Here is an 18,022-nt window from a genome sequence, read left to right as displayed (position 1 = left end):
CATTTTTTTAAATTTATTTTTGAGAAAGATGTTTTTTCCCCTCCTATTACTTCTAGAATAGGGCCATAGGAATATGTGTTCTGACTAAGAAAATTAGGATCATGCCATTTTTGGAACTAAATTCTTGGGAGTGACATCACTGGACTCTATTCAAAGCAGCTTGCTTATTTCATTCACTTGTTATTCATTCATTCGGTTTACTTCTAATCAGAATGGGGAAAAGACAGATCCAAGAAGGAAAATGAGTGAAGAAGGAATAAGCATTCTATCCATTGCACAGGGCCCCTCATTTCATGGCTGAGGTGTGGCAGGATACAATAAAACTCTAAACAAACAGAGAATCTGAACTAGATTGTGTGCAGTCCTAAAGCCTGGCTCTCTGTCCTCGCTCCCCCACAGAGATTTCCGGGTCTTCTCCATCCTCATGCTTTGCTGCTCCTGCAAAGGCCCCAGCACCAACCCAGGCTGGATGGTCAGGCATTTCTTGTGCAGCCTCTTGAGGAACTTCTGACTGCCATGTACCGCCTCTGACAAAGGGCGTCCAGCCCTTGTGGAGCTTGGCCAAGGGCTGCGCAACAAGGATTCTGCCTGCCTTTATGGAAACCTGCAACTTCTAGGATGATAAGCCCACGGTGGCTCCCGGAGCTCGGCATATAACTTCCACTTCTGCCACAACAACGAAACGAAACAAGACAAACTAGCTGTGGTGAATGCACAACACTCGCCAGACAGTCTGGGGAAGAGGGAAACTGAGGTACACACACACACACACACACGTTTTGTGGGAAAAGCCATTAGACAAAGCAAGTGTTTTCAGACAGAACCTTTATCGAGGACCAGGGACTACAATTGCAATTTTGAAATATGCTCCCTCTGCAAAAGTCCCGAAGTCAATACATTAGTTTAAAGGGACATGAAAAGATTCTTTATCCTGCCAGTTCGAACATATGTGCTTCCCCAGCAAGCCCATAAAAGGGGCCTAGAGGCCACTTCAGGGAATATTCTGCCGTTGCCAAAGCCCACTCCACAAAAGCTCTAATTCTTTTTTACCTTCTGCACAAAACATCAATTCATGTTACACTGCACAATGCCAGTTAAACTGTGTTTTAAATACACCATGGTCAATTCATACTCCATGGAACACTCTCATCATTCAAAAGGTACTTGAAGTTTAAGTTTACATGCTGCAAAGGTTATGCTCAACGCTCAATTCCTGGACTAGAATCAGAATTTCTACAGTTTCATGTTTTTCAGAATATCAAGCAGTGTCCACTCTTAGTCAATGACAAAAGGGTTAACTTTCTTTTCAATTGCCTATTGTCAATCAAATGTTCCCACTCAAATTCCTATATTTAAATGCCTGGGTTCAAGTGCTTGCTCCACTTCCAAGTCCAATTTCTTGCCAATGCATATCCCAGGAGGCTCAAGTAGTGGGGTCCCTGCCACCCATGTGGGAGACTCAGATCAAGTTCCCAGCTCCAGGCTCTGGCCTGGCCCAGTCCCAGCTCTAGTGACCATTTGGGGAATAAACCAGTGGATGGAAGATCTATGTCTGTGTGTGTCCACCTTTCAAATAAACAATTTAAAGATTTATTTAGCATAATGACTGATATCCTAGACGTAAGTAATAACAACACAACATTGACTAATAGAGGAATTTAGATCTTTAAAGATCCTCAAACGTGGGGTGGGCACTGGCTAAGCCACTGCAGTCAGGATGCACGTGTACCATATCAAAGTGGCTGAGTTTGAGTCTCAGCTCTGCTCCTGATCCCAGTTTTCTGCTGATGCACTCAGGGAAACAATGGTGACAGCTGAAGCAGGTGGTTCCTGCTACCCATGTGGGAGACTTGGACTGAGTTCCTAGCTCCCTGTCTTGACCTGGTCCAGCCTTGTACATGTTTGAAGAGTGAACTAGCAGATATGAGTTCAGTCTGCCTCTCTCTGTCTCTGTCTCTGTCTCTCTCTCTCTCCCATCCTCCTCTCTCCCCCTCCCTCCTTCCCTCTCTTTGCCTCTTTAATTAATAAACTAATTTTAAAAGCACCTTCAAAACATGATGTGATTTCTGCCACCTGTCAGCAGCTGGGGAAATCTAAGTCTTCAAGATGAATTGCCCCAAGGTTCCGCCCCATCCTGATGGCACTCAGTCTGCAAAGCCAATTTTTCCCAAGACTAAGTCTGAATGTGTCACATAACAGGTGATAAATGCTGATGGGGAGACTGCCAACTTGTCCAGAGATAAAAAAAAAAAAATACTGCTACCCTTGAGTGATAGGTGGAAATCTAAATAACACAGAGAGACCAACCCTCAGAACAGGTGAACAGCACCACCACATTTACCCGAAAGAGCAGTAATTCAAGGTCTGCTCAATGGGCAATACTAAATAGAACAAATGAAAAAAACCATGGTGCATGAAGAAACTTTCACATGCAGACACATCTCCTTTTTCTTCTATCAAGTTCCATTTACGGCATTTAAACTTTCACATTTGATACCTCTGGGACCCAAGGACCTCTTTCTTGACACAGTTAAAGGAGTATGGGGGGCTTTTCCCCAGCAGAACGGTGATTTCACAGAGTTTGCTCCTGTGTGAGTAGAGTCCAACAGTAGCCTTGACATCTTCTTTATCAAGAGGAAAGACACATCAACTTCAACAATAGGACTCTGCTTCCAGCTGCTACAAGGAGTAGCCTAGGTCAATGCTTCTCTTCTTTTTTATTTGGATGCCGAGGACCCCTCCGGTGCATCTGATCTGTCTATGCACCTATTTGCTCAGTCTAGCCCAAGCCACAGGCTTCATGAGCCATGTTTCAGTGTATTCAGCCACTGTGTTTATACTCTTTAATCATCATTTGTTACCTACACACATGATTTTTCACTGTAGGCACTTGAATATCTGCTAAACTTATTATTTCAATTGTGGACATCAACATCACCTATCACGTAAGCATGAATAGGAATTCTCTTCCATTCCTCTCCTCTTCATCTTCCAAACCTATCAATTACTAAGTTCTATGATTCTACCCCTTCAAATAGTTTCCAAGGTGTTGCTTCTGCTTTCTTTACTGTCTTCCGATCCCCTGCCCCTCTGCCTTAGATGAATAGGCTCTCATGACCTGCTGTTATCTCCTAGCCCACCTGCCCCAGCCTCTCCCAACCCAGCCACCTTTGATATCCTGCCACTAATTTCATACATATCCCACTTCACTGAATCACTTTCAAGAACAAGAAATCAGAACCTCATTTCATTTGTTGCATTAACTTCAAACTCCTCTGCCAGGTCTCAGTGACCCTCCAGATCCGCCTTCCCCATGGCTGTCCAACTGTCCTCCTTATTTATTTTTAAATATATATTTATTTGAATGGTGGAGAGGAGTAGAGAGGAGGGAGGGAAACAGGGAGATGGAGAGGGAGAGACAGAGAGAGGTCTTCCATTGATGGTTCATGCCCCAAATGCCCGCAACAGCGAGGGCTGGGCCAGGAACTCCAGGTAGGTCTCTCATGTGGGCAGACACACCCACCTCCAGCACCCACAACAGCCACCCCCAACATCCTTTCATACCGACCTTCAGCAAGATTGGATGCATTTTGGCCTTTCCGACACGTCCCACAATGGCCACCTGCATTCCTTCCTTATGTCGGTCTCTGTCTCTGTCACCTCTGCACCTACCACAAACCCTGAGTTCGTGCCACAGAGCATGCCTATGCACCTTTCCCGGGTCCACATCAGGTTCTGCTTCTCACTGAGAACTCTTCCTGATCTCCCATCCCCAGCCGTCTCTCATCCTCTCATCATCCACTGAAGCCGAGTTAGCACAAAGTTTAGGCACAGTACTCCTTATTGTAAAAGTATATATTTTTTTCCTTTTTGCAATTACTACATGCAAAAAGTCCTCCCAGTAGGGAGAGATTCTTTGAAACTCTACAAATATCTTGTCTCTGCTTACATTTTTATCAACTAATTCTCAACCCCTAAAATCCACTTTTGCCCACCAAATCCATTCATTAGTGGAATTTTCCTTGGCAATTACTGCTATAGTTTTTTTTTTTAAGATTTATTTATTGATTTGAAAGTTAGAGTTACACAGAGAGAGAAAGCGAGGCAGAGAGAGAGAGAGAGAGGTCTTCCATCCATTGGTTCACTTCTCAATTGGCCGCAAAGGCCAGAGCTGCGCCTATCCGAAGCCAGGAGCCTGGAGCTACTTCTGGGTCTCCCACGTGAGTGCAGGGGCCCAAGGACTTGGGCCATCTTCTACTGTTTTCCCAGGTCATAGCAGAGAGCTAGATCAGAAGTGAAGCAGCCGGGACTCGAACCGGCGCTGCTATGGCTTCTAATGGTGCTTTTATACTTCCATCATTCCTTTATTTATTATTCGGAACTATTCCTTAATAGAGTTGTTCCCTTCCTCTGGTTTATTTATTCAGTTACTTACATCACTGTGGACTAATGAATATTTTATTGTTTGGGTTATAATCCAATGTTTATTATTCATTCTAACTCTCAGCTAGATTTTATACCACTTCAAAGCAGACGGCCAATCTTGAATGTCTTAAGCGGTGTAAAAGGCAATGATGGACACATAGTATGTGTCTGATTCATTCATCCAACAAATTATTTTTAGGGTCTGGTCTTAGAATACAATTACAACAACCGGAGTAGGTGTTTGGCCTGCTAGTTAAGACCTGGATAAGATGTCCACGCCAGGGTGGACACTGTGGTTAAGGCACCACCTGGAACACATGCATCTCATGTCAGAGTGCCTGGGGTTGACTTCTGCCTCTCATTCCAGCCCAGTTTCCTGGTAATGTGCACCGTGGAAGTGCACATTACCAAATGGGAGAGTCCTATTCTCTCTCTCCCTCCACCCCCATGTCTCTGCCTCTCAAACATTAAAAACAAATTAAAAAAAAATTAAGAATTTCAACAAATAAAAAGTCTCTTTTCTAAAGTGTCTACAACAACATTAGCCAAGACTCCTGGGTATGTCTACAAGTCTTTGATGAAAGGATTTGGAGAGAATAATGAATGGCCCAAATGGGAAGTCAGAAAATCCTATCTGGAGGAAAAGCGGTAAAGTAATAACAGGCAGGCAGAAAAGGCATTCTGAAAACCAAGCAACATTCTATCCCCCTTTTTACTTCGGTGCTCACTCTATAAAAACAAGTTCGTGGTGGGGAGGGGGCATTTGGAACAGTGGTTAAAGGCACAGCTTGAGTGGTTAAAGACGCATCTAATATCAGAGAGCCTGGGTTTAAGTCCCAGCTCTATCCCCGATTCACTAATGAGCACTCTGGGAGGCAACAGATAATGACTCAAGTAGGTGGGTCCCCACCACCCACATGGGAGGCCAGAACTGAGTTCCCAGCTCCTGACTTGGCCTGGCTCAGACCCAGTTATTGTAGGCATCTGGGGAGTGAACCAGTGGATGGAGAATCTCTCACTCAAATAAAATAACTCATTTTTTAATGTAGGTACAAATAAAATACCTAGAGAAAACACTATGACACAGCTAGCAGGTACATACAGTCTCTACACATTTAACCTAATTCCTAAACTACAACCTCGAGAGAGTATGCTTTAGGATTGTTCCATGTAATAAACACAGACACTTCCTATAGCAACTCTGTGCTTTACTAGGGACACTGGAAACAGCAAAGATAAAAATAATCTGGAGAAGCCATTTGTCTTAATCCGGTTTTCAAATCCAATTTCATAGTTTTTATTCTTTCCTAGAGAATAATGAAGAGCAAGTAAGAAGCATCATCCATCAAAGATGGACTCCCCAAGTTCCCCTGCTTCATTCACTATCCTTGTACTGCTCCTACTGTATTTTCCAAACACAACTGCTCTGTTCTACATGAGGTACTTCTGCCCTGCAAACATCCCTGGGAATAATAAATAACCAGGGCACATTTTCTGCCTCAGATTACACTCAGCAACATTTTTCAACCAGAGCCTCCGAATTCCAAGCAAGCAGAGACACATCTAAAGCATGCTGCCCAATTACAAGAACTGCACACAATAGAGAATCTGTATTCAGACACTTATTGCCACTCAGACCTGTTAATATTTAACTCCTACTATTGTTCTCAAGGATGAATAAGCAAAGTCTTTCCTGCACACACCTTACATCATGCACTTCCATTCTACTGTCAATGCTGCCAAAAGAAATCGTGCTCTCCCTGTTTCCTATCACCCTCGCTAATTAATGTCAGGGAGTCTTCTCCATGTGCGAGAGTATACAACAGACGCACATATGTGTTGTGTCTGTGGGTATGTGCACCAACGCACACAGAGTCACGAATGCAGTCACAAATACGCCAAGATGCATACGGATTCAGTCCCATGGGAGCACCCATTTATAAATACAGCTTGTTCCACCCCCTGGCGTGTATGTGAACACACACAAAACGCATACAATCCAGTTGATTTCCTTTCATTAACTCTTACTAGAGATTAAGACGCAAAGCTTAAAAAAAAAAAAAAAGAGTAGACACTTTACGGAGTCTGCGATTAAGATGAGACAGATGGGTGGATGCAGGAGGACTTCAGCACCACCCACACCGGGCAAGGGCAGACTGCAGCCCCCGGCTGATGCTGCTCCTGTTCCAAGACCACAGAGCCCCTGCTAGGCCCAGGCCTCGCTCGGTTCACCAGGGCTGCTGCACCGAGCAAGCGACAGTCTCCCTCTTCACTCTGCTGTTGAGCTTACTCAGAGGCAACATTTACTACCAAATCATGTCGGGTAGAGCTCAACAGAGTGGGCAACTGTGCGATGGAGCTCACCAGAAAATTGTTAGGAAAATTCTATAAACACAGAAGAATTTCTCGGCCAGAAAAAAAAAAGGGCAGTGGAAAAAACCAAGCCGTGTGTATTTTTAAATTTTTTTGTATGCAAAGATTTTTTTCCCTCTGCGTGATGGGTCGTCTAAATAATCCCCACATGTGGTTACTGTCCTGAAGAGCTAACTCCACACACATTTACAGAAATAGCACCTGCAGGCCTTTGCAGTTCACAAAAACACTTTCGGAAGCATTATCTCACTACCTCATCTCAACATCCTCGTACCGATATTCTCAGTATCACTATTTTATAGTAAGGAGGGGAAAAAAAAAACTCCTTAGATTTTTACAAGTATAAACCTCAGGCCACAGGATCTGCTAGTAAGTTGCAGATCTGAAATTCAGAACAAAGATTTTTGCCATCATATTTCCTTTTCATCCCCTACTCTGTGAATTGTATCTATCTTGCACTCACTTCCGGTTCTATGTTAAAATAATAGACTATAGCAGCTCTGTTTAAACTATGTAAAGATGTTATATGTTTCTTAATGAAACTAATCCTTTCGTTCCCAAGCATCCTCATAAAGTTCTCTTTTCTGGCTACACTATAATGCCCAGGTTGGTTTATTTATTTCCTTTATTTCTCTTTCTAGAGATCTGATGTGCTATTCTCTAATGATCTGATTATTTTCAACCGTGTTCACAAATCTTCCCGGGTGCTCAACATTTTTCAATTTTATCCACTCTTTCATCTTCCTGTCACAATGGTTACACCCATTCCGGAAAACCTAAAGAGTTCCAGTTTTCACTCAACTGCATTTGTCTACGAGGTGCAGTTCTTAAATATTCCTCCCCACAGCTGCTATTATCAAGATCCCTGAGTTAAACAGAAGGGGTTTCCTTCCTGGTCTGTCAGGTCATCTTTGCAAAGCCAGTCTAAAGGTGCTTTGGCATACCTCCTTTTTAGCTTAGAGCACTCTTAGTGCTTTTAAGTATTTTAAGGATGATGTTATCCTACATAGGAGGCAAAATATGGCAATGGCTTTAACACAAAGTCTATGTAGGGGCCAACGGGGCCTGATAACGACACCACTGGGAAACGGGAGAGAAACTAAATCACAAGATTACAGCCCCTCAGGCCATGAGACAAGCTCCTGTTACAGTACGTGCAGCAGGCTCTGGTCACCATCTTCAGCACCTACACAGGTTGGAGCCCAAGAGGCTATGGTTTATGCCGTCTAAACAGCAAAGAAGCCAGACTTGGGGCAGACCGTCTGTCCTTGTTGTTGCTCAACTCCACTCTCCCTGCTGCTTTAATTGGATTATTTTGGAATCTGCTATTTCTGTCTCCCTCCTTTCCCCCAAACTGTCATGTAAGTACTGCAGCTTGCGATTACGCAGCTGCCAAACTTCACTAGGGGATGGCTGGATGTCAGGCCCGAGGGAAGCGGTGGCCTCTCTGGGCCTTCCCATGCTACGGAAGGGGTTAGGCAGCCACTGGTGACCTGCGGGCCTGAGGGTAGCGTGCTTTGCTTGCCTCCTTTTGCTTTCTCAACATCACCACAAGAGTGGGTCATCAGCTAAGCTGAACACAAAGAGAATCCAAATCCAAACCCCGAGTCCCATGTGTACTGACCGCATGAGGACAGCATACCCAAGGATTGCTACTTTCCATGGGTGCCTTTCGACAGACTTGGGAGTCTCAAGGCAGCAAGGACATCAGGTGATGATTTGTAGAAGTGGAATGAGCCTCACAGAGCAACCTACTCGCATCCCAGATAGGAAACTCAGAGCCACAGAGGATCTTGTTCAAAGCCCTCCTGATGCTCCACCCCAAGGGCATGCCCCTTGAACTTGGGTTCATCTCTGCCAGTGAGGCCAAACAAAGCACACACTATCAGCCTGAGGTTCTTGCTTCATTTCATTATACTTATTTTAGATACTCAAGAAAATCTCCACGAGTAAGAGCACAGAAGAGGGCAAAAAGGAGAGAGCAGGCATACGAGGGCACTTCCCAGAGTTGATAGAAAATGGAATGAAGACGTGAGTTTATTTTGGTGCAATTTTTTTTTAAATCCATGCACAGTTTTTTTCATAATGCACAAATGTTTATGCAGTATCAACTGTGTGCCAGGCAAGGCAACAGTCTAAGGATTTATATGTATATAATTTTCCATTTTAAAGAAAGGGAAAAAATGAGGGATATAGAGGAAAGTGTATTTCTGAAAAGAAAACAGGAGGGACAGGGTACATAACCGGCAAGTTATAGAAACTACCTTCCCTGAAATTTACCAACACATTTAGTGAAAACCCTATATAAATCACCAGTGTTACACTTCTCATTTAATCTGAGCATTGATCCTTCTCTAGGCTGCTTGGCATATAGCTGTTTCTTGCTGACTCAAAAAAAACAAAACAAAACAAAACAAAAAAAACTTGACTCCCAACATGTTCTGTATATTATTGTACAAGTGTTATAATAGTTGTTTCAGGAATGAATGAATGAATGAATGATTCATTTGGGGATAAAAGTAGCTACTGATCTTCATGCTCCCTTCCACCTGTAAATACTTTGACATCAAAAGTGGTGACATTTAACATTCCAGAACTTGGAAAACATAATTAAATGCTTAAATTTGATAAATGCTGAGAGGGGGGAAAACAGTAATTTTGACAGCACCACAGAAAAATTTAATTTTCATAAAGTTGTTTCAAGTTGTGAAGTTTTCCTTGGCAATGCGAGAGGGATTGGTCCCGGAACTCCTCCTTAATACCAAAGCCATAGATGTTCAGGGCTCACACATTGATTGGCCCAGAATTTGCAGAGAACCTGCACACATCCCCCTATATATTTTAAATCATCTAAAAAGCTTATGATACAGTACAATACAATGTCAGTACTGTGCAAAAGCTGTTAGGCTGCCGTGTTTCGAGAATAGTAACTAACGTCTGCACAAATTCTGTACACACATAATTTTTTCTTCCAAATATTGTTGACCCATGGTTGGTCTACTCCATGGAGTCTGGACCCTGTGGATCAGGAGGGACAGCTGCATTTCTACTCCCGTCATTGCTCCTACTTGGAATAGCACCTTCATCAACCTGGAAAGCAGCATTTGTGTCCTGGGAGGGGGAGATTGGCAGGACTGCAGGGTCCCAGCGTGGAAAGACAAAACGCAGGCTTAGTAGGAACCATTTCCCCTTGTGTTTTATGCTGTAAGACGCTGAAACAGCCCACCTTATTTCATGGAAATTATTAAAACGATGTGACTGTTTCCACACTGATATCATAAATCATATTATTTATAAAACTTTCGAAGGAGACTGCTTTCTGCAGAAGCCGGTCCATTATTGTAGGAGCTCTGACGCACTCCAAAATGGCTTTGAAAAGCTATGCCTACATATAAAACACCATGGACTCTTGAATCTCTCTGGCCTTGCATGTTTCATTTTTCCATGAAAAACACCATTACAGGTCTCAAAATAATACTGTCTCGAAGTAGTTATGAATTATGGACAACAGAAATGCAGTAGAAAAGGGAAGAACATATTTATGCTGAAAGATAAACTGGGGGCAGAGCTCTTATTTAAATATTTAACTGGAAAAGGCCCAAAGTTCCAGAATGTACACTGTGTTTGTGTCTCTATGTGTTGGCTGGGAGAAAGCATTAGAGGCTAAACCAGGTTTGTCAAATACAGAGAAAACATGCGAGTCCAGTACATGGTAGATGCCTGAGCCCCAGAGGAAAGCAGCTGTTCAGGGAAGGAAAAAATAGAGAAAAGGGGTCCATTAGTGACCATCGATCCAAAGCCAAAAATGTAGTCTTTAACAAAACCACGTTGAAAGCCAAAGAAGATCAGACAAAATCCCTGAGCAGGGATTAGAATTTAAGAGACCACTAGAAGCACCCAGAATGTAGAAGATGGCAAGAAGAGCCACAACCTCACAACGTAAGATGTGACAAGTGAACAGACCATTGCTCTCCGGAACCTAAAGGTGCTTTGAAGTTAACTAAGTCATGCTAATTATGCTTGGGCACAAATGGTAGAATTACTTATATAATAAATCTCACTTGGTAAGGTGAATTATAGTGGATAGGTATGAAAAGAATATAATTAGTAAAAAAGTAAATTAGTAAAAATGAGAATGTTCCGGTGATCACTTCCATTGTTCCCTTGGGTGGTGTTTGAACAAGAAAATATCACTGGATACCATGATAAAGACACCCACTGTCTGTTGAAAGTCAAGCAGGTTCATTTCATAATTTCTGAATGACATGAACAGTCAACAGCTGCACAATATTGACCAGTCCTGGCAACTGTGCATTCAAGGTGAGTTTTACAATGGGCCTCTCTCATTACATTTGTCATTTCCCAATCTGGTCCTGCTCTCAACAATCAGCCTCGTTGCCAGGCTGCGAATATCCTCTGGCACTTTCCACCTTATGCCTTCCAGATCAGTAAGTCTTTCTCCACTGCTTCTTCCAGCTTCTCATATCCCATGCACTTCACGCCAGCGTGGTCCAGTTCAGCTCCCCTTCACCCAAACCAGTTACGATGGTGCGGACTGTGTCTCCTTTGGTACCATGAAGTCCATCAGCACGGTTCTGCTGTCTACCTTGCCCCTTCCCTATCTCCAATCCCCAGCACTACACCAGAACACAGTAGCCTCAGGAGAATCATGTGCCAAATGAGTGAGTGATGACTGACTGCATGAGATTAAATTGTAAAGACACAGTCTCGTTTCTCACAATTCCAAAGTAATGTTCTGGCTCTGGACTGCTGAAGAGCTTCGGCACCATGAAGTCCCTCTGAGTCTCTGTGAACTGAGTTTCCAACAATGGCTCGGCCTGCTCTTGCACACGATGACAAAAACAGAGCAAGGACACTCAGTGTATGGAGACAACTCAAACTGCCAGACCCCAGATCCAAGGCCACCACACACATACATATGGTTAAATAGTTCCCCTCCCCCACGACTCTGTGGTCTCCATAGGGAAATTTATTCTGGTGAGTCCTAGACAGTCAACACGTCTGCATTTCTGCACACCAGCCAGAGACCCATAGCTAAGGAACTGCTTCTTCCCCTCTTTTCGAGTCTCAATGGATTCTGTAGCTTAGGACGAAGCTAAGTGCTATCCAGATACCACATGTTCCATATGGTCGTGGTCTCACCACTCTCATTACGGCTGCGCAAGGCCCTTTGTGGCTGCGCTCACGAGGTGCCGACTCTTTCCCTCGCCCGCGTTTGCCGATGCGGTCATGGCCCTCTCTGCCGCCATGAACTCACGTTGTTGAAATAACTTACAGATGTGTACGGGTCTCAGTTTTGTTTTCCGATTCATCATCGCTTCAAGGAGAATAACTTAAGAACTATTAAACGAGGAATTCTCAAGCTAAACCGTCTTAATTAGAAATTCCGAAGTTCCTCTTTGACTGAAAAACACTGAGCTGTTCAAATGAGGTGGGAAATTAAGGCTAAAACCAAGGTGGTGTCTATAAACACTGGCTAGTTGCAGAGGAGCCAGTGACAGGCACTGGCTGAAGCCAGGCAAGGCACCCTCTCTTTGTCTCCTTAAAGCCAAATAATTCTTTCATTCCTTTTCCTGCCACTTTCCAACTTCACGATGCAGCCAAAGGGTTGAGGGATTCGGAATTCGTAGTTTTCCCTTAGATGGTTTTGTAGGATAAAGCACCCAGAATCAACAAGCTTGGGCAGGCGAGACGTGTCTGTCTACCTTCTCTTTCATTTATTTAGTGAAATAAAACCTACTGAGAAATGAGGGAAAAGACAAGAGCCAAGTAGGGCAGCTCACATATGGTGCCAAGCGGTTGGGCCCCCCACCCCCTCTCTCTGCATGGTTCAGAAGAGGTCTAGGAAGCTGGCCTGGCCTAACGCACTGGCTGTACACAGGAGCAAGGCAGCCCAGGTTGCAAATGATGCTTTTTGCTCTATCCAAGTGGCCACGTGAAACAGTGTGATGACGTCACAGCCCTGTGGGACATGGGTCTCAGCTGTGAAGATGCCAATCAAGCAGTCCAAGCAGTCTCTTCAGGTCTGGCATTATTCCATTAACTCAAACGGAAGTCATTCAGAAGTACATGGAACACTACACACACACACACACACACACACCAGGAAGGTCAAAAGAAACAAGAAGGGGAAAAAAGATATTACAAGACTTACAAGACTGGGATTATACTATGGTTGGTGTCACCCTTTATACTCGCTTACTTCTATTGTGATCATTTTCTCATGTCCCATAAGTTTCCTTATAGCAGCACGCCGGGAGATGGTACTGTTATCTAAATTTTACAAATAGAGACATCGAGATGGAAAGTAACTTGTCCAAGGCCGCCCCTGAGAAAGCAGCAGAGCTGGAATGAGGGCCCAGGCAGTCTGCAGCCTGCAGTTTCATTGGCTAGGATTTTCAGGCTCTGCATCATATGGCGCTCCCGTCATTATATTTAATCACGTTCTCAGTACCAGACATATATATACATATATACACACACACACAGATATTTTTAAACTCAGAGTAGTATAACGTCAGATACATGTTTAAGGAAGGCTTTCTTATTAAATATCTTTTTTATTCTTTTTAGGAAATGAAAAGATACGTTTTCCACTAAAACATTATTGCTAAACAGTGATTTCATAGTTGTCTAAAAATACTTGGCCAAAAAGGAAGAACTTAAAATTCCCAAGGGCCTTTCCATTTCTTCTTGATCTAGCACTATTTCTCCACTGTCAAAGTCTGCTGAAGTTTCAAGGATGCTACTGCACAAGAGGAAGGCTCTTCAAAACAGTGCAGTCAATGAATAAAACCTCTCCCTTTAAAAACCAAGCCAAACCAAAATAAAACATGGAAATAACATTTCTCATAATCAATTGGCAAAGACTCTTTGTTTTCAAAATTTCTGGCATTGTTAAACTGTGTGGAAGTGGACACTCTGACACATTGCCTCTGAAAAATACAAATCTGGCATGACTTGAAAAGTGGTTTGGCCACAAGTGTTAAAAATTTAAAAATTTGAGGACTGATGCTGTGGTGCAGCAGGTTAAAGCCCCGGCCTGCAGTGCCGGCATCCCAAATGGGTACCAGTTCAAGTCCTGGCTACTCCACTTCTGATCCAGATCCCTGCTAATGGCCTGCGAAAGCAGTGGAAGACGGCCCAAGTCCTTGGGTCCCTGCACCCACTTGGGAGACCTGGTAGAAGCTCCTGGCTTAGATCAGCTCAGCTCTGGCCATTGTGGCCATCTGGGGAGTGAACCAGAGGATAGAAAATCTCTCTCTCTTTCTCTCTCCTCTCTCTCTCTCTGTAACGCTTTCAAACAAAATATATCTTAATTTTTTTTAAAATTTAAACACTGTTAAATTCAGTAGTTGACTGCTAAGAAATTATCCCAATGAAGTCACTAATAATGAGAAACATAGAGCTATAAGAATACTTACTGGAGCTCAAAGCAGAAAATTAGAAATGACCCATATCCAACTAGAGGGCATCAACTAAATGAATTCTAAAATCTCTGTTCCATGATATACTCTACAATCATTAAAAGCTAGGTATAGAAAAGTATCTGTTGCTATGAAATGACATTAACAGTTGCATTATTAAGAGGAACAAAAGATTAGAGGATATGTTCCCATTCCCTACCACCGTCTGATGGGTCTCTCTCCAGCTGCCTTTGTGAATACCACCAGAATTATCCTTCTCTTACCAATGCTTTGCATCTACTCTAATCATAATCTCAAAATAAGTACAAGTTATTTTCTTTCCCACAGAAAAAAAAAGGCAAGGGTTCCATTTTTACAAGAGACAGGAAGAATGAGTGGACAAATATGGAGAATACATGAAGCTATACATGTATGTTATGGCATGTGTATACACCCCTACCACTATCTTGAGGATTTGCCAACAAAGTGATAACTACTTCTGGTACAAGACCTTGGAGATACTTACCAGTACCATGTGCTTTCATCACAATGGAGAACCGCGCACAGTCAGTCTCTTCTAAGCAGATGTGTTGCACGAAGATTTTGCTTGAGTACAAAGGGTAGCAGAAGAGAGATTCAGTGTCGGATGCCTGGACCTGCAATCATAAAAACCAAAATCCCACTGAGTTGGGCAGCTTCTATGCCTCCATTCAAACTAGCTGAAGCCCCAGAACAGAGGAACATCGTATTGTGTGATCTCTCTCTCTCTCGCTCCCACCTACACACACACACACGTGCACACACACACAGAGAGAGTCCTTAAATCAGAATGTCAAGCACTTAGCAAGCACAGACACAGCAGGTTCCCATACACACGATGAGTGAGCTCTGCCCAAGGGGTTGCTTTGTGCCCTACCACCTGATCTTAAGACCATCACCATCAAAATTATCCTGGGGATGGGCATCTGGCCTAATGGTTAGGCCACTCCTTGGGACTCCCACAACCCATGTCAGAGTGTCTGGGTTCAAGTCTTGGCTCTTCTCCCAATTCCAGCTTCTTGCTAATGCAAAGCCTGGGAAGCAGGAGGGAGATCGAGGCTCAAGTAGTTGGCTTCCTGTTTTGGCCAAGCCCACCCCAGGCTGTTGGGGGCTTATGAGGAGTGAACCAGTATTTAAAAGCTCTGGGTCTTTGTCTCCTTATTTCCCTGCCTCTCAAATAAATAAATCAGTTTTTAAAAGTCACCCCATTCTTCCCCCTCCTTCTCTATCTCATTACTCCATGATGTCCAAGAAATGAAATTTTGTCAATTCTTCCACTGCAGAAATTGAATCTCCCCAAAATTCTTTCCAGCCACAAAACTATGCCCATTCAGCACATGTATTTACCATAACAGCCCGACTTCTGCTTTTGCAACTGAACACACCTCAGCGTTGTTGACAGGTAAAGCAGGATATCGGGCCACATCGATCACTAGCATTGATTCAACGTGGATCACAATCCTGGCATTATGCTAAGTGCTTCACACACCTTACTCCACTCCACAACAACCTGGGAGAGAGCTAGTAGCCATTACTACCTCTGTATTATGGACAAGAAAAGTAATGGTAAACCAACAGTGCATACAGCTAGGAGAAGCTAAGGCCAGTATGGAAGCAAATATTGTCCAGACAGCCCATGCTTCCAATTCCAGTACTATATCGTCTCTCCACATTGATCTTGTTATCAGCACCTCTGCAGTCAGTATTAAAAGGTTACATACCAAATCAAAAGCCTCTCTTTCTTCCCTAGAGTTAACAGAGCACTTAAATCTTAACATCCTTCACTCTTTGGTTCTGACTGTCCTTTAATTCCCAAGCTCAATTGATATCAAGATATACATACTTTAATTAACAGTAAACTGGTGGTTATTCTAGTAAATTAAAATGTGTGATAGGAGTGGTGTCTGGTCTAGCAGTAAGACTCTCCTTCAGATGCCATGTCCCACATCAGAGCACCAGGCTTTGCTACCAAGTTTTGTTCCTGACTCCAGCTTCATGCTGACGCAGACCCTGGCAGCAGCAGTGATGGCCTGAATGACTGGGTTGCCTCCACCATGTGGGAGAACTGGATTGAGTTCCTGGCTACTGGCTTTGGGGCCATTCTAAGCACCATGGAGTGAATCAATAGATTCACTTGCTTGCCTGTCACTGTTCCTTTGCTTTTAAAAAATTTTTTTAAATGCCTGGCAACCCCAAATCCAGATATCAAAACAGTAAGTGAAAATCTAAAATGCAAATCCAACCTCAATGGCTAAATTTCATTAGAAAGAAAGCCACGTATGGATCTCCAAGTAGATATGGAAATAAAGAAAAAAAACTCCTGCCTGTGAAACATGATTCTAAAAACTTAGACATGTTTACCTATTTACAAATTCTACAAACTGTAGGTCTTATAAAAAAATCACTGCAACACAAATTAGATATGACCACGTGAAGAAGTCAACAAAATTGCAAGTCACATAATTCTCCTTCAGTATGTGTATGTACAAGAGCGCTTCAAAAACCCTGTGGTAAACAAGATTAAAAGAATTTCTGGTGCAAAAAAAGTTTTGAAATCCATGCATAGATCTATCACAATACACATTTTACATGAACTTGTTGAAGATCCATTGTATGCATGAATTTCAAATTTTTTGGTATCAAAGTCAACTTCTCTACTATCTCTCCCCTAATGTTTTCTGGAAATCCTACTACATTTATGGCATCGCTCTCCCTTGTCATACTGGTCACCTTTGTAATTTCATAGTTTTTGATTGCTTAGTTGATCAATGCTTGTTCCCCCTGCCCCCCGAGGTACAAAACTCCAGGAAGGCAGAACCATGTATGCTCTCGCCCATCCCTTTATCTTGAGAACTGAACACCATGTGAGAGGCGCTCAATAGAAAGTTGCTGAATGAATGAGTAAAGGAAGTTGAGGGGTGAGGAGTGAGGAAGAAAGGAAAAACATCCCTTACTCATGACGATCTCATTTTGTTCATTGAATCAATTGTGAGTAGTTTCTTTAATACACAGAGTCTAACACCTACAATTCCTTGAGTAGTCTGCAAGGCTCCCTGTGGTCTGACCCCATCAACTAGGGTTCTCCTTCAGCTGCACTTGAACCCATGCAGCTCCCCAGCAGAGCCTCCCTGTGCCCTTGGCTCTCCTGTCCCTCCCATGCCTCATCTTCTCCAGCTTGCTCATGTCTTACAGTCAGGGCTGCTTTTCTGTGAAGACATTCCTGATAGCATCCAGAAAGCTGAGGTCCTTTTCTCCCATTTTTCTATACCTCCTTGTACATGTCCTTGTGAAAGCAATGAGCATGTTTTCTTGGGCTTGCTTCGTAAGCAAATTCACCTCTGCCACTACATCCTAAGTCCTTTAAGGGCAAGGTGTCCCCTCATATCACAGTATCTTCAAAGCTCAGCACAGCAGCCTAATGCATAAATTATCAATCAATTTTTGTTGAATGAGCAAAACACATACACACACACACACACTTCAAGGAGTACATGGAAAAAATGAATTAAAAGTAAGTTTATTTTGGTGCAAAGAATTTTGAAATCATGCATAATTTATTCATAAAAATTCATTTGTCATAAACTTTTGGAAGATTCCTCATCTGCATGGATTCCAAAATCTTTTTGTACAAAATAAACATACCTTTTAAAAAACTGAATTTTCCATTAACTTTTTGAAGTACCCATACATCCACCACTCATATGTACTTAGTTAATTGTGTTCAAAGTTCCAAAATTGAGCATTAGAAATTTATTAAA

The 18,022-nt window shown here is 42.9% G+C and overlaps 1 protein-coding gene across 6 annotated transcripts in view; it reads right to left on the bottom strand.

Annotated features, from left to right (window-relative positions):
• ATXN1 (ataxin 1) overlaps positions 1-18,022 on the bottom strand; it is a 453,250-nt gene that overhangs the window by 260,199 nt on the left and 175,029 nt on the right. For all 6 annotated transcript variants that reach the window (XM_062185423.1, XM_062185421.1, XM_062185434.1 and 3 more), the window contains one exon: positions 14,752-14,881. The gene's annotated coding sequence lies outside the window, so the exon portion shown is untranslated. The remainder of the gene's footprint in view (positions 1-14,751; positions 14,882-18,022) is intronic.

Source organism: Lepus europaeus, chromosome 3, assembly GCF_033115175.1.
Source record: "Lepus europaeus isolate LE1 chromosome 3, mLepTim1.pri, whole genome shotgun sequence".
Classification (NCBI taxonomy): domain Eukaryota; kingdom Metazoa; phylum Chordata; class Mammalia; order Lagomorpha; family Leporidae; genus Lepus; species Lepus europaeus.
This window is presented reverse-complemented; position numbering and strand designations above follow the sequence as displayed.